Genomic DNA, 24,516 nt, shown 5'->3' on the forward strand with positions numbered 1-24,516 from the left:
TAAAATTACAGGCTCACGGCGTAGATGGGAAAGTTTTGAACTGGATCAGGGCGTGGCTTAGTGGTAGGAAGCAGAGAGTGCAAATCAATGGTAGGAAATCTGAATGGGGCAGTGTTACGAGTGGAGTCCCACAGGGGTCGGTGCTGGGTCCTCTGCTTTTTATTATTTACATCAATGACTTGGACACAGGAATTAGTAGCGATGTCAGTAAGTTCGCAGATGATACCAAGATCGGTAGAGTAATCCAATCAGACAGCGACGCTACCGTTCTCCAGGATGAGCTTGACAGACTATATGATTGGGCGAGGAAGTGGCAGATGGAATTCAATGTCGGGAAGTGTAGCATTTTGAGTGTAGGTAGGAATAACCCCTTACACAATTACTCCTGAAATGACACTCCTCTAAGCAGGTCTGGGCGTGAGAGAGACTTAGGAGTCCTAGTGAGCGCTGACCTCCGTCCTAGGGCTCAATGCATTCAGGCTAAAAATCGGGCAAACAGAGTACTAGGTTTCATCTCAAGGAGCGTGAGCAATAGGAGCGCTGAAGTCATCCTCAAACTTTGCTTAGAACTAGTTTGACCTCATCTCGATTATGCAGTTCAGTTCTGGTCCCCCTACTATAGAATGGATATCAAGATGTTGGAATCTGTACAGAGGAGGATGACAAAGATGATTCAGGGGGTGAGAAACTTGCCTTATGAAGACAGGCTGAAGCAGTTAAATCTACACTCTCTAGAAAGGGGAAGGTTGCGAGGAGACTGGATCGAAGTTTATAAATGGATGAAGGGCTTTAATAAAGGGGATGTCAATAAAATTTTGATAGTAAAAGAGCCAGGTAGGACGCGTGGCAATGGTTTTAAGTTAGACAAATTCAGATTCAACAAAGACATAGGCAAGAATTGGTTCACCAATAGAGTGGTGGACGAATGGAACAGGCTTGGGAGCCATGTTGTGGGTGCCAGTACCATAGATACATTCAAGAAGAGGTTAGATAAAGCCATGGATGGTGAGGTAAGGTGGGGTTGAGTGTACAGAAGCTGCCTTGTATAGGCCAACCGCCCTCTTGCAGACTCCTTACGTTCTTATGTTCTTATGTTCTTATATTTCCAAGACCACAAGCGAACAAAAAAGAACAAATCCAGGCAAATTAACACTTTTAATGCTGTGTATTCCCACAGCGCGCATGCGTGGTGGACAGCAGAATGACTAATTTCAGCGGGAAAATATTTCTCGCAACACCAGCCAGTGTAGTGGACCTTCTCCTTCTTTTGACCTGTAATGTTTTGTATCGCTTCTTAGGTCCTCCTTCTCCACACTTTTATACTTCACAACATGCACTTAGGGCCACTTTCACAGTCATTTTGTTTGTTTTGATCGTTACCAATGGCGGCGATCGCCGCTCTAGTATTTCCACGTGAAACTGACCGATGGGTAGTGATGTGATGTGATGGTGTCGGAGGTATTGCCTTTACAACGGCACCTCGTGGCGGCTGCGGGGTTAGCCTCGCCCCGCACCTTACCACACACTCTCAACACCTGTCGCTTTCTCTGCAGCCGCCACTACCCCATTGGCCAATTTCACACGGAAAACTATAGCGTCGATCGCCGCCATTGGTAACGATCAAAACAAACAGTGACTGTGAAAGCGGCCCTTATTTACTTCACAGTGCGCACTTATACACTTCACCCTGAACTTAGGTGTTTTTCTGTTCTTTTCTTTCCCTGATTTTGGTTTTCTATGCCCTTTTGCTATTTTCCACTGTTACTTTTCACCGTTGCTGCCATGCATTACAGGTCAACAGAAGAAGAAGAAGAAGAAAATATCACTGGAAGATCTACAATTTTCATAGACTCGAGAAAAATCTTTTTTGGACTGTGGTTCCCCAGCACGGGGTGTTCTCTTATCTTGTTAATCAAGTAGTAAGCAAAGCAGCTCTGCCAGTCCATTTTACAAGTCTCTTGGTGGGCCATCTTCCACTGCTCCTCACTCCTCAGCCACTGCTGTCGTCTGTTTGTTTGCATACAGCCGTGAAGTACCCACGCTCGTACCCACAACCGTTTTCCATTCATACGGACAACCAACAACTCGCTCCCGGTTGGGCATATGGGCAACCACGGTTGCCCATACCCCCATTAGTTGGACACCGCCTTTTAAGGCAGCACGCATGATGCCGACGGTAGGTAGACGTGACCCGAACATGTCAAAGGTGCACAAAACTCGTGACGGTAATGCGCGAAAGTCATGATGGTAAGAATTTAGGACTAAGCACTAAACTCGAGGATCGCGAAACTCGGATAGCGCGAAACTTGAGAGGGTACTGTAGTCATCTTCCACACCCTCATCACCCACATACACCTTCATCCTCCACACTCTCATCACCCACACCTTCATCCTCCACACCCTCATCACCCACACCTTCATCCTCCACACCCTCATCACCCACACCTTCATCACCCACACCTCCATCGTCTGCGTTCACTGCATCACACCCTTCACCACCTCGACATAAAAGGGCATGAGGACGTGTCCTTGGGGCTCAGCGTGGTATCAGGGGTGGCCGACATGGTGTTGGTGCCCATCGTTGTGTTCATGACGCTCGTGGTATCCAACCACGGCAGCCCCGTCATGATAAGGAGTTACTTTTATGTAAGCTACAAACATGCGTAATATGTAGCCTAGTTAGTGTATATATTCCATAATTGTGTTCATGAAAGCTTTTTTTGTGTGTGCATATAATGGCAAAAAACACATTCAGTTTCGTAAGGAGTTATTTTTATGAGCATCAAACATGCGTAATATGTAGCCTAATATGAATAATCGCGTTGGCAGGAGAGGAAGCATGCTGTGTGGTGGCGCGGGGCTTTTTTCCTAGTTAAGGTCATTTGCATTTAGACAACCCTCGACATCCTCAGTGAGATCTCTGATCTTACCTTATCCCTCCTCAAAAGGACTCAAGTCCTTCGTGACAAAGTCTTGTATCCCTCTGAGTCCCCATCCACCTTGGCAGCACGACTCCTTTATATTCTCCAGTGTCTCCCTCGAGGCAATGCCACTCCTAGACTTTGGGTGTTCTCCAATGCACTCCTCAGCAGCTTTGAAAGTTTCACATTTAATCCGGTAGCTGCGGGGATCATGTTTCTTAACCCATAGACATCGGGATAGAGGACTATTGTCATCCTCACAGTGTGCGGGCGGTGTAGATAAATTTAGGAAAAATAGATGTTTTTCATTAATGCCCTGTGTGGCAATTTCAAATGAAAACATAATAATTTATACCGTTTTCTCACCACCAATCCTTCCTCTCCATGATGAAATAAATTGGAAGTGTCTAGGTTGCAGCACAGCAGAGATATGATGTTGGGAAGAGGTGCTATTTTTGGCCAAGCCGAGCACACGTGTTCATGCTGGTGCTGTTGACCTGGACCTGGGTCTCCTGCCCCGCGCCACCACACAGCATGCTTCCTCTCCTGCCAACGCGATTATTCATATTAGGCTACATATTACGCATGTTTGATGCTCATAAAAATAACTCCTTACGAAACTGAATGTGTTTTTTGCCATTATATGCACACACAAAAAAAATTTCATGAACACAATTATGGAATATATACACTCACTAGGCTGGAAAGGGGAAGTTGAGCCAATGGAATTTACTTGGATCTCCAGAAAGCATTTGACAAGGTGCCACACAAGAGGCTTCTGTGGAAGTGGAGTGCATTATTGGAGGACTGAGAGGGGGACTTTTGAGGTGAATGAAGGACTTTTTAGAAAACAGGGAAATAAGGACGGTCATCAGGGATGTGAGGTCCTTGTGGGGGAAAGTGATTAATGGAGTCCCACAGGGGTCGGTGCGGACTCCAGTCATGTTTGTAATTTATATTAGTGACATGACAGAGGGATTGAACAGTTATGTGAGTTTGTTTGCTGGTGATGCCAAGTTACTGAAGAAGAGTGAAAGTGACGAGGACTGTCAGGCACTGCAACAGGACCTGGACAGGATATGGGAATGGAGTTGTAGATGGGAAATGAAATTCAACATCAGAAAGTGCAGTGTGTTAGAATTCAGAAAAAGCAAGAAGAAAATTTCAGGTAACTATACACTGGGAAATGAAAGCATTAACCCTTTCATTGCTAAACGCTCGCAGCGAGCGGTAGGCGCATTTGCTGGTGGTGCTAAACGCTCGCTGCGAGCTCCAGCTGCACTCAAATCTCCCGGGTATGAGAGTGTTCCAACAATATTTCTGACAACACAGAATTGCCAATTGAGTGGGTTCTTCACTAAATTTGGTGGAAAATCATGTCAGCCCAGCGCAGAAAATCTATGGACGAGCAACTGGTGGATGTTGTTGTCCAATATAGCGTCATTTTTGTATAGCTTCACCTATCACATGACTGATATTTTGACCAAATAGTTGTAAATTTTGCAGTTGGCAATACTGCCCTGCCAGCACCCCATCATCAAGAGATCTACAGTAGTTGCCTTACGGCTGACCATTGCGCACGTATAAATGTACGTCTTCACAGGCAACACCCCCTGAACGTGCCTGTACTTTCGCAGGAGAGACTTACATTACCAAATCATATAGATCTTGGCCTCCTCTTTCCAATGGTGTTTTTGGTTTTTAGCTGTGATGAACAGTTTTTGAGATACAGAGGTTAAAAGAGCGAGCACTAGCGTCACTTGCTGGTGGTGCTAAAAGCTTGAGGGATTTGAGATAAAAGTGTGCTTAAGGCAGGCATGTGTCATGTCACCATGGTTGTTCAATATTTATATGAATGGTGTTATTAGAGAAATGAAGGGCAAAGTTGGGGAAGTTGGAGTAAAAATGTTTGCTGAGGGAAGGAAGTGGGTACTGAATTTGATACTATTTGCTGGTGATACAGTGCTCATTGCAGAAAATGAAATTGACTTACAAAATTTGGTCAGTGTTTTTGATAGTGTCTGTAAAACGAGAAAGCTGAAAGTAAATTGATGGTTTGTGAGCGGAGTAGAAGTGAGGTTGTAGATTTTGTATGCCCATATAGAGTGGGAATTGAATGTGAAAAAGAATGCAAAATAAATTTGAATGGTGAAGAAATGGAGGAGGTCAATGAGTTTAAGTACCTTGGATCAGTTATGTGTAAGCATGGTGGTATGGAGGGAGAGATAAGAGAAAGGGCATTGCAAGGAAGAAGGGTGGTAGGGTCTTTGGGACGAATCATGAATGGCAGAAGTGTGAGCATGGAGGTAAAGAGGGATTTGAGAAATACAATAATAGTACCAACCTTCACATATGCAAGTGAAACATGGGCCTGGAATCAAAGTCAGAGGTCTAGAGTGCAGGCAATGGAAATGAGTTATTTGAGGAGTGCTTGTGGTGTGAGTAGAATGGATGGAATGAGTAATGAAAGTGTGTACGAGCGTTTTGGAATGTGTCACAGGGGTGAAGGGAAGAAGTGTGGAGTGGTGGAAGAAGTGAAGCGACAGACTTTAAAGTGGTTTTGCCACATGGAGCGAATGGAGGAGAGTAAGATGACCAGAAGGGTGTATGTGAGTGAGATAGAGGGAGGGAATGCTAGAGGACGACCTCCAGTGAAATGGAGGGATAGGGTGCAAGAGTACATTAGGGAGAGGGGGGAAAGATCTTTGAGAAACTTTGAGCAGGCAAGGAGGGAGTGTCTGGATAGAGAAAGTTGGAAACTCTTCTGTCGTGGCCATCCCCTGGTGGGAGCTCCTTGGAGCAGGCGTCGATGAAATGATGATGAGAGAGATTGAAGCAGTTGAACCTACCGACACTGGAACAAAGGAGAGAGAATAGGGATCTGATTGTGGTTTATAGGGTGCTGAGTGGGATGGAGAAAGTGGACATAAGAGAATCAAGAGGTCATGGAAGGAAGATGAAAAAAGGAAGCCTGTAGAAAACACATTAAGATGAACAACTTTCCACAAAGGGTGGCGGAGGCTGGACGAGCCGGGAAAAAGATGTGGTCTACATAGAGACGATTCATGAATTTAATTGGATTACAGTAGATACAGAGACAGGACAGTACGAGTGTAGCTCCTCTCCCGTATACCACAGCTAGGTGAAGACAACTAGGTAAATACACACACATGTAAAAATCTATCACCCCATACACACATCCAGACCACTGCCAATTGAGTATACTGCCATCCCAACATAATATAAACAAACACATGAATCTGTTAGAACTGGACACACATCCACGTAACAGCCAAGTAAGTATGCTGCCACTCCAGCAAAACATACTTACACACATAACAGTCTATTACCCCATACATGCACGCACGCCAGAGCTGGGCATCGCTAACAAATTTGAACTTCTGCTATCACAAATCCGCTAACTTATTCCATAACTTTCGCAATCGCAATTCTGTAAATTTTGAGATTTGGTTTAAATTGCAATTGCAAATCCACTATCGCAAATAGCTACACAATATTTGCAGTCTTCCGTCACAAAACTTCACACTTCAAATGCAAACTGCAAACAAAAACTATATTATCCATAGTTCTCGAATCTATTTTCACTCTATTTGTGATGTAATTCTGTAGCTAGGCACTGACCATACATACGATACTGCTACTTCAAGTATGGACGATTTGTAATCATACTAATTATTGTGTAATAATCTAATAAGCACCTATTTTAAAGTTATTTTTAATGAGAAGGACCAAAGGATGTTCATCATTGTGACTATCACAACTAAATCCATATTCATATGCCCTGTCTCCTTCAAAATACTGATTATGATGTTTATAATAAGATCCCCTGAGAGGTTTAGGTGAATGTGCTTTTTGTAAAAACTGGAAAAGGCAACAGCTAAAACAAGTTTTAGTTAATCATTTTTATTTTAATATTTGAAGAATCTATCAGATTGAGGCTGTCCAGGCTGAACCGGGTTGGCTCCTCTACGTGTTAGTGGAGGTTAGCGGAAGTAATACCGTAAATGCTAACCCGCAAATTAGCGACCTTTTTGTCGCAAACGCAGATCCACAAATGAAATGGAACTTCCACTATTGCGGATTTGCAGACTAAATAGCGGAAGTACCCAGCACTGATACACACTAAAGCAGTCAACACAGTCATTATAATACAACCTATACATGTAGTGCAGCGACTATGCCTGATGAACGAGCCTCCCCTAACCCACTTAGCCAGTGGGGTACCTCTTTGGCCGACTCGGTAAAGGATTGGCTCTCCCGTCACGCTGGTCGCGGGTTCAATCCCAGGCAGCCGGCAAATACCCTCACTTTGTCTTGATTAATTTCTCGTGTGTTTCGATACACGCAGAGGACATGTAGGAAAATAGAAAAACAGAAAAAATAAAATCCCGGGGCATGACATACACACCTGCTTCACCCTGTAAAAATCACCAACTCTACACAAAACATACATCACCAAAACTACTTCAACAAAACATACATATATCATTAACACCATATACGCGAAACACACACAGACAACCATCAATAAGTCAGAGTAGAATACATACATCAGCGCCACTGTATCGGGTAACAGACATGGAACACATAACGCTACATGAGGGTAACATACATGCAGTCCAGGTTCTCCTCTAGGGATTCCAAAGCTTTTCTCTCCCTTCGCATGGCTTCAAGTAGCTTCACGGTGTCATCTGAAAATATTTACATACAGGTGTTACTATGGGCGTGTGTGTGTGCATGTGTGTGAAGCATGCTTGCATGCGTGTGCAAGAGTGTGTATGTGAATGCGTACTTGCGTGCATGCATCAGTACATACGGTACATGCATGTGTGTGTGCATTTACCTATTTTTATTTACCTATTTGTAGTATACAGGACCTGGACTCAAACTCAGTCAGTCCTGTCTCCCAATCTATATTTGTCCAACTTTTCCTTCATTTTATAGACACTGCCCGCTTCAACATCACTGCTTGGTCCATTCCACGTATGCACACTCCTGTATGGCAAACTGTACTTCCTTTTGTCTTTCAAACAATTCCTCCTCAATTCCTTACTGTGCCCTCTTAGTTGCCTCCTCCTTCCATCTGTATTGAATCATTTCTATCCAACACGTCCATTCCACTTGTGTTCCTGTACAATGCTATCAGGTCTCCTCTCTCTTCTTTCTTCCAGTGTTGGTAGGCACAGTTCCCCCAGTCTAGTTTCGTATGGCAGGCTTGATAGTTCTGGTACCATCTTAGTTGCAATCCTTTAAATCCTTTCGAGTTTCCTTAGGTCCTTTTTCTTGTGTGGTGACCAAACAACTGCTGCATACTCTAATCTTGGTCTAATCAATGTTGTTATTGTTTTCTTCATCACGTCCCCATCCAAATAGTGAAATGCCACTCTAATATTTTGCAGCAAATTGTATGTTTCTCCAAATATCTTGTTTATGTGCTTCTCAGGTGTCAGTGTATCTTGTATTATGATTCCTAAGTCTTTTTCTTCCTTCACCATGTCGATGATTGTTCCTCCCATCCTATTCACTCCACTTGGTCTATTTTTACTCTTTCCCATTATCATTGTGACATTTCTTTTTATTAAACTCCATTTCCCATTCTTTACACCATTCATGTATTTCATTTAAATCTTCCTGCAGTTTGTTACAATCATCCTCATCTCTTATTTTTCTGAGCAGTTTGGCATCATCAGCAAACATACTCATGTAACTCTACTTTTCCTGGTATATCATTTAAATACATTAAAAACATCTTAGGCACTAACATTGATCCCTGTGGAACTCCACTTGTGACCATTCTCCAATACGGTTTTTCATCTTTTCAACACGAGTCTCACTTCTTTGTTTGTCAGGTAATTTTTCATCCATTCCGTCATTTTTCTCCCTAACCCTCCTCTATGTTCTAGTTCCCACAGCAATTTTTTATGTGGAACTTATCTAATGCCTCTTTTAGGTCCAAAAATATGCATCCATCTCACTCCTGTACTATATCTATTACTCTTGAGTAAAAACATACATGTATTAGATTTGTGACAGAAGATTTACCTTGTCTGAATCCAAATTGACTTTCATTTATTATTTTCTCTCTTTCTAGATGGTCCACCCACTGTCTTTTAATTACCTTCTCACATAGTTTGCACATTACACTTGTTAGGGAAACCGATCTATAGTTCAGTGGCTCTTGTTTATTTCTGCTCTTATATAGTGGGACCATGTGTGCCCTCTTCCACTGCACTGGGACTTTCTCAGTCTTAATCAAACAACTTATAACATCATCAATTGGTTCTAGTAACTGTTCACTGCACTCATTCAGTACTAGGCCTGATATTTCATCTGGACCCATGATTTTTTCTTTGTTGGGACACTATAGGGACTAGGTTTGGGGTGTTCCACATTGGAGGGGCCAGGTTTGGGGTGAACTGTGGGTGGAGATGGAGATGGGGTTGGTGCAATGCTGTGGTGTATTTTTCCTGGTGTGGAGGTTATGGCTGGGTTGAAACCTTCCTCACCCTCAGTGTCACTGTCAGTCACTTCCTTCCTCTTTCCTCTTTCACTTTCATTTCTTACTGCACATTCACTTTCTTCACAACTTGTGGACAGAATACCTGGCTGGTTCATGTACTCCTCCATCAGCCTCTAAAAATTTAATCGACTGTCAATTCATTGCATCAGGAGTAAATTGAATATCGAAGTACTTTCGTCTGAGCTGCAGGCATGAAGGGGCTGTCAAGCAGATCAAATCACCAGAGTGAGCAATCCTGCAATGAGCCAATAGGCTCTCTGTTGCCAGCATTTCCATGTTTCCATGTAGTGTTCAGCCTCCTCCTTCTCCTCCCATGCCCCATGATAACTCCAGGCAGTGTATAATAAACAGTTTTAAAACATTACAATATGTCTGAAAACTAATATAAAAAAATTATGCACACCAATCAAATGCATCCTAATGTGCCACAATTCCACTGTCCCTGTATACAATAATCTTTTTCGGGGCAGACAAAAACTGCATGCACTGGAGCAAAAGAATTACATTCCTCACATGTAGATCACACCTCAGACAGAGGACTTGTGAGTGGTGAAGGTTGGTACTGCCCAGGTCGCACACATGATAGATCTACCGCTTGTGACGATAATCACGAGGGACAGTGATCTAGGGTTAAGGACTCCTTGCAGGGGAGGGAGTGGGGGAGAGAGAGAAAGAGGGAAAGGAGAGTGAGAGGAGAGGGAGAGAAAGGGAGAAATGGGACTCAGCACCATCTCTACAACTGTAATCACGGGACAGAGGGGTTAATGATATAGAGCAGTTGGTTCAGCACCTCAAAATATATTCCTGACTGCCTGGGAGACTTGAGTAACATTCTAAACCTCTTCCTGACATCTAATCCTTCACCTTTTTCTGTTAAACAATTCAATCCATTGGGCTCCTCCAGTCAGAATCTTATTTCTGCATTGTCTTATAGCTCCTGTACAACTTCTGGACTCAATGTGAGGCGAAGCTTCCGGCATTATGCTTCAGCTCAGTGGGATGACTTAAGGATGTAATTTTCTGATTTCCCATAGAATGATTAACCCGTTGATTGTGAATTTCCTACAAGAAGACATCACCAAGCTACAGGAATGGAACAAAAAGTGGCTGCTACAAATCAATGAAAAAAAATCTAAAGTCCTGCACCTTGGGATGGAATATCCAGCATACCAATACTACATGGGAAACACTCCACTGTCCATCACAGAGGCAGAGAAAGACCTGGGAGTATGTGTTACCAGGCTAACAGTGAAGGCGAAATCCGTGCCAATCGCAGCGGATGGGTTAATGCCTTCTGATCAGAAACTCCTGTGCGTGAGCTCAGTGCATTACAGAGGTGATTACCTCTACGATGAGGATGCACATTCCATGTACTTTTTCTACTCATGTTGAAAAGCCCTGGTTTAATCACACTTGTTCTTGTGTTATCCAGGATAGTGTGGTAGCTCATAAAATATACCTGAGCCTTTGAGCTCCTGCTTATTATGATCTTTACATTTCTGCCTTGAATCATGCCACATCTCTTTTTCAACTCACCACAAACTCCTTCATTAACAGAAAATGTCAAAATGTGCTAATTCTGAGACGTCACCTTCCGAAGGCATCTTGTCGCCACAACCACGTACAGCAGAAAACGGGTGACGACGGCAGGTGACACATCAGCAGAGTACTGTGAATAAGATGTTTCAGGCACTGGCCAGAAAGTGGGAGTGTTGCCATCTAGAAGAACCTTTAGTGTGTGTCATGAGATGGGGGTGCTGCCATCTAGATAGAGCTTTATTGTACCACACTGGAACACTCAGACACATCATCTCCAGCTTCTTCATCCATTATCCAGCCTCTTTGTAAACCAATTCCTCTTTTCCCCAAACATTCCTTACTATCCAGTCATAAATACTAGTGCACATTGGGTGTATTAAGTCGTCCATGGGTAATGGCTGGGAAAAGATCGGACAGACCTCACGTGCTAATATGCTGAAAGTTTGTCTGGCAACTCTATGGTGACTTACAGACTTGCCCTGTTAGTCAAGCGAGGGTTCATCATTACATGACTTCTTTTATTATGGTGGCAGCACCTACACACCTCCTGCTAAATCTGAAAATGCTCAGGAATGCGTTTTTGCACGGTCATGAGTTTTGCATGAATCATGAGTACAGTAATCAAGAAATGTTTCTGAGCATTTCTCGTTTTTTGAGACTCCTGTGTTCACCACCTTTTAGTGCATCACACATTAAATTACTTCTTTTGAAAGCATGCCAATGATAACTTTAGTATTAACAGATTAATTGACCCATTCACTGGGGTGAGGCAGAGGGGCGTCATGACTCGCCTGTACAGCCATCCAGTGACGCACCTGGCATGACATCCCTCTGTGCTGTAGACTCCAAGGAATTAAAATCTTGGACTGAGCTACAGGGAGGGCAGTGTGTCCTTGGAAGGCCTCACTCACTCGGATCTTGGCTCTGCCCCCTATGGTCATCATTCAATCATAAAACAGGAAATAATTGTGATGCCATTCTAATGACAACACACTCTCTGGCTGGCCGGCCCGACACGCTCCCATCACTTGTTCACTTTGTCTTTGCTTTGGAGGAGAGTTACTCATCTCCCAGTCATTATGGATGACCTTTCTGATGACAGTAGTGGGGATGAGTAATGGTAGCCATGATGATGGTGGCTCCATGTGGGATGATGAGTTTGAGGCTCCTGAGGTAGAGATGAGGGAGGTGGACTTCAGCTCTGCAGCCTAATTAATACATACATTGTGCCGCACCACACTAAGAGCTTCTCAATGGCACAGAATATGCCTAGGGTCTAATGTTTATCAAACAATGTAGGAAACTATTGTCATTACAGATGATGAATTTTAAAAAATGTCTTCTACTTACAAAAATTATATGTGTATTAAACATCTGGGAAAGTCAATCCATTATGTTTAACCCATCCGCTGCGATTGGCACGGAACTGGCCTTCACTGGTAGCCTGGTAACATATATTCCCTGGTCTTTCTTTGCCTCTGTGGTGGATAGTGGAGTGTTTCCCATGTGGTATTAGTATGCTGGATTTCCCCTCCCAAGGTGAATGATTTTACATTTTTCTTCATTGTATTGTAGCAGCCACTTTTTGTTCCATTCCTGTAGCTTGGTGATGTCTTCTTGTAGGAAATCAGCAGTCGAAGGGTTAAACCGTGATATTTTACAAAACTATCAACTTGAGACCTAATGGTGATAAGATGCCTACAGAGGGCGACACCTCAACTCTTCCAGACTTTTGGATTAAAAAAAAAGTATCTCCAACAATTTTTCTTCTTCATCCCACTTCTCATTTTAATTCCAATGCCTCGATAGCTGTCACATCTGTCTCTAAAGCTGAATTCCTTGAGCAAACTTCCTCTAAAAATCCACTTTGAAAAGTTGAAAGCATTATCCCACTTATCCCCCTCTTGACTCCACTGCCTATTATCAAAATACTTAAGAATGATGCTTTCTATGACCTCTCTGGTAAGAATCCTCAGAAGGCTTAGACTCTATGAAGTGTAGCCTATTCTCCTTGAAAACTGTGCCTCCATCTTAACACCCTGCCCACCCTGCCTGGGTAAACCTTTTCATCTCCAGTTTTTAACATCTGCCTTTCCTTCCTGCTGGAAGTATGCCTACATACAGCCTATACGCAAGAAGGGTGACTGCTCTAATCCTTCAAACTACAGCCCTATAGCTTTGCTTTCTTGTCTTTCTTAAGCTTTTGAAACAGTCTTTAACAAATAAGTTCTTAAGCATCCACCAACTGCTGACCTCTCTGATCACCAGTACCACAAGGGATATTCTAATGGTGATCTAGATTTCCTAACTGACTGGTCATCCTCTCATAGCTGCTTCAATGAAACTTTTGCTGCTGCCTTACACATCTTGAAAGCTTTTGACAGTCTGGTACAAATCTTTGCTTTCCAGACTACTCTCCTACAGATTATCTCCCCCTCACTGTACTCTTAATTCCAGTTTCCCTTCAAACTGATCTAGACAGTCACTGTTCTACCCGGAAAACCATAACCAGAGGTGTTCTGCAGGGTTATGTTCTATCTCCTAATCTCTCACTTGTTCATTAATGAGCTTTCCAAAACAAACTGTTCTATCCACTCCTATGCCAATGACTCTATCCTGCATAATTCAAAATCATTTAACACAAGACCGTCCCAACAGGAATAAGAGAAGTTGAGGCTGGACACTACAAAATGCTTAACCTATGACCTTGGAATTACTTCTGAAAGGGGCATAAGAAATTTGATATCCTTCAATGAGCAATGGTTTCCATGTCAAGGGGGTAGCTATGGGCATCTCCAGCCAACTGCTGCCATTTGTGGTTGAGGTTGCTCCGGTTGATGAACATATAATGCGAGTGAAGCTGAAGCACACACTGGGCTTCATGTCTCTTGTTGCAGTGTACGCTCCTACCGAGATGCATGAAAGTTGATGAAACTGAAGAGAAGATGTTCTATGCCAAACTCAACTCCGTATTAGACCAGTGCCCTCCCCGGGACATACTCATTGTCCTGGGCGACTTCAATGCTACTACTGGCACTGACAGGGTTGGCTACGAGCAATGTGTTGGTCCCCATGGTTCAGGTATACCAGGAACATCAACAGCTCTCTACTCCTGATTTTTGCAAAATACAGAAAATTGAGAATTGTGGGTTCTTGGTACAGGTAACTCTCGATTTATGGGAGTTTGGTTTACGCGTTTTTTAAATAACGCGGGGTTCAAAATCCAAATAAATGTTTAATTCAAACGTTTTTTTCACTTATACGCGATATTTTATGGAGTGGCCACCAGATATCTCACGCAACTGGACTCACACGGCGCCTCAGCCACACAGCTGAGCTCATTCCTTCCCGCGCGCCACTTGAACAACAATATAGTACCCACGCTGCCACGCTACTCAACAATAGGCAAGTACGGTACCAGTACCGGTACTAACGGTACCAGCTATACGGTACGGTACAGGTACCAGACTGCTCGGAACCGGTACTAATACTAGCCAGTCGCTCATGGTGTCCCACATTTCTTCCTCACACGAGTGAGGCTGAGACTGAGTGCCTGAGTGGATATCTCGGTGATATGGATATTCTCTCTCTCTCTCTCTCTCTCTCTCTCTCTCTCCACTGAATGAAGTGAATATTTATTTTTCGATAGAAACCTACCTCTTGTTTGATTTACATTGTTTTTGATTTACGCGACCTCTTCAAGGACACAATACTCATGTAAATCGAGAGTTACCTGTACCAGAGACCAGAGCTGCACCGCTGGTCTTGGTATAGTGATGACGGAGGGGTAGCTAAGGATTTACATAGATTTACATAGAAAATCAGACCACACAGACCCCATGGTCCAGACTAGGTGGTCTGTCCTTAAACCTAAGTGATTTTACATTAATCAGAAGACTCCAAAACGTTGCATTTCTACTCTAGTTGATATTAAGTTGAAGGAAGTGACGGTCGAGCTTATTTTTGAAGGAGTCAATCGTGTTACACTGGACCACTGATGGTGGGAGCTTATTCCATTCTCGCACTACAACATTGGTGAAGAAAAATTTGGTGCAGTCTGAATTTACTTGTCTACATCTGAGTTTTACGCCATTGTTCCTTGTGCGCAAAGTGTCATCGATCATAAACAATGTTGATCTGTCTACATTCGTGAAACCATTAAGTATTTTAAAACATTCGATCAGTTTTCCTCGGAGGCGACGTTTCTCAAGAGAGAACATGTTAAGGGTAGAAAGCCTTTCTTCGTAGGATTTGTTGCGCAAGGAAGGGATCATTTTCGTTGCCCGACGCTGAACACCTTCTAATTTAGCACTATCCTTTGCATGGTGGGGAGACCAAAACTGTACCGCATATTCGAAGTGGGGTCTGACTAAACTGTTGTAGAGCGGGAGTATTACATCTTTATTCTTGAATAAAAAGTTTCTTTTAATGAAGCCCAACATTCTGTTCGCTTTATTTGCTGCATCGATGCATTGCTGTGAGAATTTGAGGTTTGACGCGATTTTGACCCCCAAGTCCTTGACGAATTGAACGCTTTTGAGTTTAACGCCGCGCATTTCGTAATCGAACTTCTTATTCCTCGTTCCAACTTGAAGGACCTGGCACTTGTCTACGTTAAACGGCATCTCCCATCTATCCGACCAAGCTGAAATTTTGTGCAAATCCTCTTGGAGGCTTTGCCTGTCTTCGTCAGTGAGAACCGAGTTTTCCAGAGTGCTGAGTTCTTGCAACTGACCACAGGCTTGTTGCACCATTCAAGCTCCATGTCAGGTCAGAAGAATCTCGAAATGCAACAATACTGTGTTCCATCTCGAGAGGCTGAAGGACCTGGCATGTGCTCAGGAATATGCAGTGACAGTCTCAAATCGCTTCGATGTGCTCGGTATCCTGGAGGACCCTGTAGAACTGTGGGATACCTTCAAGCATGAGACTCTGAAAGCTGCCAAGGAGTGTAATGAAGAACGCCCGAGATCTAGGAGTGGCTTTGCCTCGGTGGAGACACTTGAGAATATTGAGGAGAGTCATGCTGCCAGACTTGCTGGGAATCAGGACCAATATAGGGCTCTGTTGCGTAGGACTAGAGCTCTCCTGAAGAGAGACAAGGAGAGGTATGTCAGGGGTCTCGCTGAGGATGTCAAGGGCCATTTAAATGCGAATGACCTTCGACCTGCTTACCAAGCCCTGAAGAAGCCCTGCTCCAAATCTCCCTCTCAGGTGAGCGCCATCCGAACAGCTGACGGCTGCCTCGTGTTGGCCATGGATGGGCAGAGAGCTCATTGGGCTGAGTACTTTGAGCAATTGTACATGGCAGACCCTCCATGTGGGCAGCTTCCAGTTGCTGGGTTGCAGGTGGCAGATGCTGATCCACCTATCAACAAAAGCCCACCTTCTCTGGCCGAGGTCAGAGAGGCTGTGGCAAAGCTGAGGGCTGGAAAGGCACCTGGCACCTGTAAGATCAGTGGAGCCCTCAAAGCTGGAGGTGAGTCCATGATCCACGGTTGCATGCAGTCTTGACTGCCGTGGCAGTCTAGTACCATTCCTCCTGACTGGAAGAGGGGGTTGGTCATTCCTACCTGGACTCTGTGTACTTTGTGGGATTCCAGCAAGGACTATTGGTTTGCTGACTGGCCTGTATACTGGGACAGAGAGTGTTGTGAAATGTGAGGGGGGGCTTGTCCAGCTTCTTTCCTGTGAATGCAGGAGTGAGGCATGGCTGTATCCTTGCCCCATCATTTTTCAGCACTTCAGATTTGTGGACCAGAGTCATTGTGGAGCATCTGTCAGCAATACCAGGGTTACCAACCTTGTTTTTGCCAATGATGCAGTAATCCTTGCAGAGTCACTGGAGGTTCTAGTGATGGCTCTCAAGGCACTGCACGAGGAGGCAAAGCCCTTGAGACTTAAGGTCCCTGGGTCAAGACCAAGATACAGTTGTTTGGAGGCTTGCTAGATGGAACAGTACAGTCTGTTAATTTGCGTGACAAGGACATCGAGATCTTGGAAAGTTTCACATACCTTGGTAGTGTAGTTCAGAACAATGGTGGGTCTTGTTAGGAGGTCTTATGGCAGATTGGATTGGCCCACTGTGTTATGGTCTTGCTCAACTTGAGTATATGGTGTTGTCAATGCTTGTGCAAAAGGACAAAGATTTGGATCATCAAGTTCCTTGTGCTCCCTGTCATACTCTATGGCAGTGAGACATGACACTAAATGGGGACATGGAGAGTTGGATTGATGCCTTTGGTAATAAATGCCTATGCAAAATCATGGATATCGCTGGAATGACTCTGTCAAACTGGCGCCCACTCTGTGAAATTGATTCGACATATATTACTCGCATAGTCTGTCAACCCAACTCCGGCTATACAGGCACGTGGCACATTACCCAGAAGCCGACCCAGCTCACTGGGTTGTTTCTGTAAGAGACAATTCGGAGTGGAGGAGGCAAAGGGGACACCCACAGAGTTCATGGCTTGAGCAAGTCAATAGCTCCTGCCAGGAGGTACTTGGGATGGGAAGGGGCCTGAATGGAGACTCGCCTGATGGGACCCCCAGGTTTGGCGACGTGGGGTGGGTGAGGCGATGCCCCCAGCATATGCCCCCAATGATAGACTGATTGATTGATTGATTGAATGCCTCAATAACTCAATTTCTCCACTTATTAATATGACAATCATCCATAGACCTACCCCCTATTCTTTGCTAACACTCAGCTGTTGTCTTCTACACTAAACATTTTTGGTCTATTCTTAACTCAAAATGGATATGCCTCAGTGGTGCAGTGGCTAGTATCCTGACTACATATCTGCGGGCCTGGGTTCAAATCCCGGCCTGAGCAGTTGGTGTGCAGCCCACCTAGCTGCTCGTCCTTCCTTTCAGGATGGTTGATAAATGGGTGCCTGGGAAACCTGAGGAAGGTAAAGCTGTGGTACCCCAGATGTTACACTGGCCCTGTGTGGGGTTGAGGGTTCCCTCCCACCACAGGCTCAAAGGGCCAACGGGACAGAAATGAGCACACCACCACAGGCAGCTGCAGCATATCCTCCCAACTTTACCTTACCTTTACCTTGACTCAAAAAGTTTATATCAAATCTCTTGCTAAATCACCTTCCTTAAAGTTGGCCATTCTATTTTATCTCCACCAGTTTTTTCCCTTCCTAGATGATCCACATAGGAAAGCCTTGTCTGCCTCATATGGAGTATGCATCTCTTGTGGAGGGGGTTCCACACACACATCCTTTTTGGACACAGTCAAAGGCTTTCCATCTCATCAACTCCCCTCCTATTACTGAGTCTTCTACCTCTTAACCCTTATACCCTGTGATAAAATGAGTGGGCAATGTTAAGTTACGTACATAAAACACGGGTAACTAATGTTAACCCGTCCACTGCGATTGGCACGGATTTCGCCTTTACTGGTAGCCTGGTAACATATGCTCCCAGGTCTTTCTCTCCCTCTGTGGTGGATAATGGAGCATTTCCCATGTGGTATTGGTGTGCTGGATATCCCCTCCAAAGGTGCAGGACTTTACATTTTTCTTCATTGAATTGTAGCAACCACTTTTTGTTCCATTCCTGTAGCATGGTGAGGTCTTCTGGTAGGAAATCCGCAGTCAAGGGGTTAACAGGTGTTCCCTTGCATACCTTAGTGTTCAGTCAAAATATTGCAACAAACACTGGGACAATTAAATATCATTTGAAAGCTTAGAAGTTGCTCTTTGCTATGGTATAATGATAAATAAACAAATGGAACTTATATATTTCTCTAAATGGGAAGCCTCCAGTGTCTTCTCACACTCGTCATCTGACATGATTCTCGTGGCACACTCCTCTCTTATCTAGGTCAATAAGAAGACAAAAAAACAATTCTCACGTATTGTCATGTATCATATCAAGTGCCTGAAATACTTATTTAATCATGGAAATACATATATGTCTACTATCTTGCCTAGAAATTGGTAAAAAAATATAAAATACAGCACACATTGCGACTGTGTACTCACCACAGGAAAATCTGGAGCCTGACTACAACATAAACAAATCCTTGTAAAAGCTGGGACGTGATTGGCCAAGCATCCAGCATGTTGAAAACAAAGGGCCAATGACAGGGTTTGATGTATGATGCATAGTCTCAAGCATAAACAAACTGTGTGTCATAAAATTCCACCACAGTGATGCCTCTCTATCTATCTTATCATTACTCTCATAATGGCCACTTTTCTGAACTTGCTAACTACATGCCCTCCACCCCTTACATGACTTTCTACTCTAGCTCATCCTCATGACATCCAAATCCCTTATGCAAAAAATCAACCAGCATCTTCATTCTTCCATCCCTTTGCTGGTAAACTCTGGAACAGCCTTCTTTCAACAGTATTTCCTCCTGCCTACAACTTGAACTCTTTCATGAGGGGAATATCAGAATACCTCTTTAACCTGGTAGCAGCGAGGATCATGTTTGTTAATGGTCCTCCAAGCGAGAAAAATGAGAAAAATCACCCTCACACATACCAATTCATAATATATATCAAAGCATTTGTGACCAGATTATGTATCATCTATTTTGGGAGGGTTTATATAATTTCACAAATTTGGCCGTTGCTGCAACAAGGTAAAGCCACAAATTTGGCCCGTCGCTGCTACCGGTTAATCAAAACTGACCCTCTATTTTAGCCTCCCATATTGTTTTCTTTTTTGCTGAGTAGCACTTAAGTGGCCTTTTGTTTTCTGTTTTAAGCCCTTGAGCAGCTTTCATTGCTGTTTAAAAACTATAAAGTTGTATCAATGCCTTTTCATGTTGCATCTCCTATGATGATTTGAAGATGCTGATGATAATGATGATGATGATGGATCTGTGGCATAGCCAGGGGGAACAGGGGCATGCCCCTGCAGGAACTCCTTGTTTGTGGGTTTGTTGGACGTTCTCGAAATGGACATGCCGGGCATGGCTGTGACCGCCAAATAAATAATATAGTGTAGATCAGCGGTTCTTAACCTGGGGTCATTTGGGGTTTCTCAAGGGGTCATGAGGCTTTGGGAGAAAATAATTTATTTCATGTACGTGATGCGGCCAGCTTCTGAAAACATCAACCACAATCAGTCAGTCAACCAGATCATAGTTACGGGGGGGTGGGGGGAGGGGATGTCTGTACGTGCTCCTCTCCTGGCTGTGACTCCCAAGACGCAACAGTTGCACCAAGGTTTTGAGTCATGAAAGTATGAGGCCAAGAAAACTGAAGGTTACCTTTGAGTCTTACCATAGCCAATTGATGGACAAAAGCTTGGACTACTTCAAGCGAAAAGAAGCTGCTCTGAAGGCCAGTCGCATCGATTCCACTGGTCAGTTCGCTCATCAGAACAAAGCAGCACACTGGAGGTTTCATACAAAATTGCTCTAAAAATCGCGCAGACCAAGAAGCCTCCTACCATTGGTGAAAATCTGATTAAGCCTTGCATTCTGGAAGCAACGAAGGTGATTCTTGTAGAACAGCAGGCACACAAATTGAGGGCAATTTCCCTTTTGAATGATATAGTCAAAAGTAGGATCTCGGACATGTGTGGATATTTTCCTGCATGTGTTGAGTGCTATGAAGAGTAGTCCTGTTTATTCCTTGCAACTGGATGAGTCGACAGATGTTGCCTCATGTTCCCAACTTATTGTTTATGTTCGCTACCTTGACAAGGAAGGTATGAAGGATGAGTACTTGTACTCTGAGCCAGTGGCCACAACAACTCGTGGAAAAGATATTTTCAAAATCCTAGAAGCCTTTCTCCTTATTAAACATGGGCTGAGTTGGAAAGCACTTGTCGGTCTGTGTACAGATGGGGCTCCTTCCATGATTCGTGAAGAATGTCGCTCCGCATGTCTCCTTCACTCATTGCATGATTCATCTTTATGTTTTGGCGATGAAGACTATCCCACCAGGACTTCAAGAAGTGCTCACAGACGTTGTGAAGATTGTGAATCATATCCGAGGGAGCGCAACAACTTCAAGGATTTTTAAAGTGCTTTGTGAAAAAATGGGCTCTGACTTCTCTGTTCTCCTGTTTCACACGGAGGTACGTTGGCTCTCACGTGGCAAAATTCTGAATCGCGTGCTACAACTTCGAGAGGAAATAACGATGCTGTTGCAAGAAGGTCGTACCTCGAAAGAAAATCTTCACAAAATTATGCAAGATATTTGTTTCATAACAAAAGGTTGCCTACTTGGTTCATTTCTTCCTCTGAAGTGAATTCTGAATATCACTCCAAGGGAAACCTTGCAATGCTGCACACAGTTCGTGACAAAGTGGCAGTATTCAAGAGTATGATTCAACTTTACGTGAAAAGAGTTCAGGACAGTTACACAACTTTCTTCCATCATAAGACAACTATCCTCGATTCTATGGTTGAAGCTGAATGCAGTTTCCGTTAGGAGATCTCAGCTCATCTTCTGGAGGTGAATGACGCCATCAAAAGTTACTTTCCAGGACTGGATGACCGCTGTACTGATGCGTGGATCTCCAGACCCTTCTCAGTGAAGGACAGTGCCATCTGTGATACTGATGTTGCTGCGAAGGTAGAATTTCTTCAAATTCGTGAGGATACTCAGTTGAAAGTCGATTTTTCTGAACAAGAGCTTCCGACATTTTGGGCGACATTGAATGACGACTATCCTCTTCTTTCGGTGTGTGCACTGACCATACTGGACCTCGACCTATCGCTGCGAGGCTGGATTCTCATCAATGATGGCACTGAAAACGAAGGCACGCAGTAGACTTGTGATTGACAGCGACATGAGGTGTTGCCTGCTGAGCACTGCTCCTCGCTTTGATGTACTACTTATGGCTGCAAAACAATGACGTCAGTCCTCCCACTGATTGAATAAGTAGGTTTTATTTTATGTGCATTAGTTCCATGGATTTTGAAATAGCACTTGTAGGAGATCTGTGGCATTTTTCAAGGTCTTTTATTTGTAATATTTTCTATAAATCAGGATCTTCATATAGTTTTGTTTTACCTTACCTTTACACAAAGGTCACCATTACAAAATTTATTATTGGGGTCACGGCAATACCCTGGAGAGTCTCAGGGGGTCATACGATGAAAAGGTTAAGAACCACTGGTGTAAATCCTTATCAGTATTGAGACAGACTGGTAAAGATTGTGCCCCCCCCCCTCACTGAAATCCTGGCTACACCCCTGTGATGGATACAATAAGCTAGAGCAATCAGCAGCTTACAAAAAATAACAGGTACTTTACCTATGAGGATGTCCATTTGTTTTGTTATGGAGCCTGAGGGCACCACTGGCCACCATGCTTGCTCTAAAGAAGGCCTTGTAAGCCATCTTCTTACTGGGGAGTCCTAATATTACTTCCTTCAATTTACCACTGAAAGATGAGGAAGAAAACTGATAAATTAGACATATGATTAAATAATCTGCCACTAAACTTTGCTACAACATGTTTCAGTTTGCCTTTACCAGTATTTTAAGATGAAACAATTATGTTGGCACACATGATTCTTGTTTAGCAATTCTCAAACTGATGTATATATTCCTTCAGAGGTAAGGGAACAGAGTCTTGGTGGTGCGTGATGCGCCTGACATCTACTGGGGGCTTTCTAAGCTGAATTATGGCACAATAGAGCAGTGTCTGATCCCCAGGCATTTAGGAGATGGAAAAGCTACTTGCTTCTCTGAAAGGGCTGATGCAATGGAATATATACCTTATATTTAATTTTAATAATTCAATGAATTTCATATAAAAATGTATCAGAAAAGGCATTCTGCAGCAAAAAAGCAGAATGCATTGACTCCAAAATCTTTGTCTTTAGAAAATCAATGGTAGTTTTGAATCCTCATTATTTTATTGCAGGGTTGTTTGATTTACATCAGTGGTTTTATTTAATCAAGACTTAAGTCAAAGAATTTTTTTAAAGCTTTTGATTTAAATAAAGATTTACATAGTAATTTGTTTTTTAAAATATCACTGATTTGAGCCTTGATCTTATTACAAGGTAACAATATAGAAGGGAAAAATAAAGAAAACACTCTAACTTTGATATCAATATTTTCCCTAACAGCTTCACAATTTTTTTATTTAGCCAGGCCATTGTTTGAGCAGGTACATGTCACTGCTCAAAGTGGAGTACGTGACGTGGGGCTGTTCCTTCCAATACCTCCGCTGCACCCTTCCCCTCTCCCTCATAACATCCATATCTCACTGGGCAGCCCAGGCTTCCTCGAAAGTAGAGCAGAGAGGGGAAGGTAGAGTGAAGTTAGCTGCCAGCCAAGCTCTTTACTGCTGTCTCCTACCATCACTACCTTGTTCCTGCCACCCCTGCTTGTTCCTGCTACTGGCACCAAGTGTGATTGTGTGTGGATATCAATACACGGCTCGGAAGCAGTTTGTGTTTCACCTTCCTCCCAACCATCTCCATGAGAAGCAGTATTTTGTACTTTCATGCTAATATTTCTGTAGTAACTTCACTGAATGTTCAGTAAAGTACAGTCGCAATATGAAGTGATGTCACCGCTCTCAAAATGTTTCATACGGGAGCATTTGAAGTAACGGAAGTGATGTATTTATTGTTTATGTTATAATGTTCCTTTTAATGATAATCTATAATACCTTGTGATGTAAAACACGGTAAAATAACGTAGCAGTACCTGAATTACAATTATACATTCATTTGCTTTAAAAAAATGCGACTACCAAATGTAATGTGTTGTCTTCAGTACTTAAGACAACCTTGAAATGATTTAGCTCACGTCGTGTGCTTATCTTTACAAAACAGTTGTTATATCGTTGTTCAGATTTAGGTGATATATATATATATATATATATATATATATATATATATATATATATATATATATATATATATATATATATATATATATACAGTGTAAAAAAATGTTACATTTTGGCGTTAAAAAAAAAAAAAATGTTACACGCGAATCAACGTAACATTTTACTCACGTTCCGCCATAAGAGAAGTGGGCGGAGCTTGTGCTGACGTGAGCGCTTGGTCCCCCTTACTCCCTTCCCACCCCATCGCTCCTCAGTGAGCTCCGGAGCCGACGAAAGAGGGGCAAATGTGTGCCGCCCCAGCGCACCATTTTCTACTCGACCCCACCTCCCGCCCTGTATCTCCACTTCTACCAGTCACAATGGCAAAAAAGTCACCTGTCTTTGGTGCAGAAGAGTCAGGCCCTGACCTATTAGAACAAGGAATGTGTGTGTGATACGCGTGGCGGCTGAGCTGCAGGTCGCAAGAATGACGATTACCACTCAAGAGAGCAAGTAGCGCTTTTCCTCTGGGTACCACTCCACGAGCCGGAAGAAGGGCTCTGGCCTTTCTGGCCAAGGAAGACTTCGCCACGCACAGACCAACTTCTGAAGAGAGAAGTGTCAAACCCTAGTATAACGGCGTTAGAACTAAAAGAAAACCATTCAGAGCTGCTCAAGAAGGTCACAGTCAGAACGATACAGCATCGACTTCAGAAAGACTTGAAATTGCCAACACGTC

The 24,516-nt window shown here is 43.4% G+C and overlaps 1 long non-coding RNA gene across 1 annotated transcript in view; it reads right to left on the reverse strand.

Moving 5' to 3' along the window:
• LOC126991808 (uncharacterized) overlaps positions 1–22,376 on the reverse strand; it is a 34,268-nt gene extending 11,892 nt beyond the window's left edge. Inside the window, exons 1-2 of the long non-coding RNA XR_007745863.1 lie at positions 22,245–22,376; positions 7,555–7,633 (exon numbers count right to left, since the gene is read on the reverse strand). This is a non-coding gene — a long non-coding RNA (uncharacterized LOC126991808). The remainder of the gene's footprint in view (positions 1–7,554; positions 7,634–22,244) is intronic.
• Positions 22,377–24,516: the final 2,140 nt, after the last annotated feature.

This window comes from Eriocheir sinensis, unplaced genomic scaffold, assembly GCF_024679095.1.
Source record: "Eriocheir sinensis breed Jianghai 21 unplaced genomic scaffold, ASM2467909v1 Scaffold345, whole genome shotgun sequence".
In the NCBI taxonomy this organism is placed as follows: Eukaryota; Metazoa; Arthropoda; class Malacostraca; order Decapoda; family Varunidae; genus Eriocheir; species Eriocheir sinensis.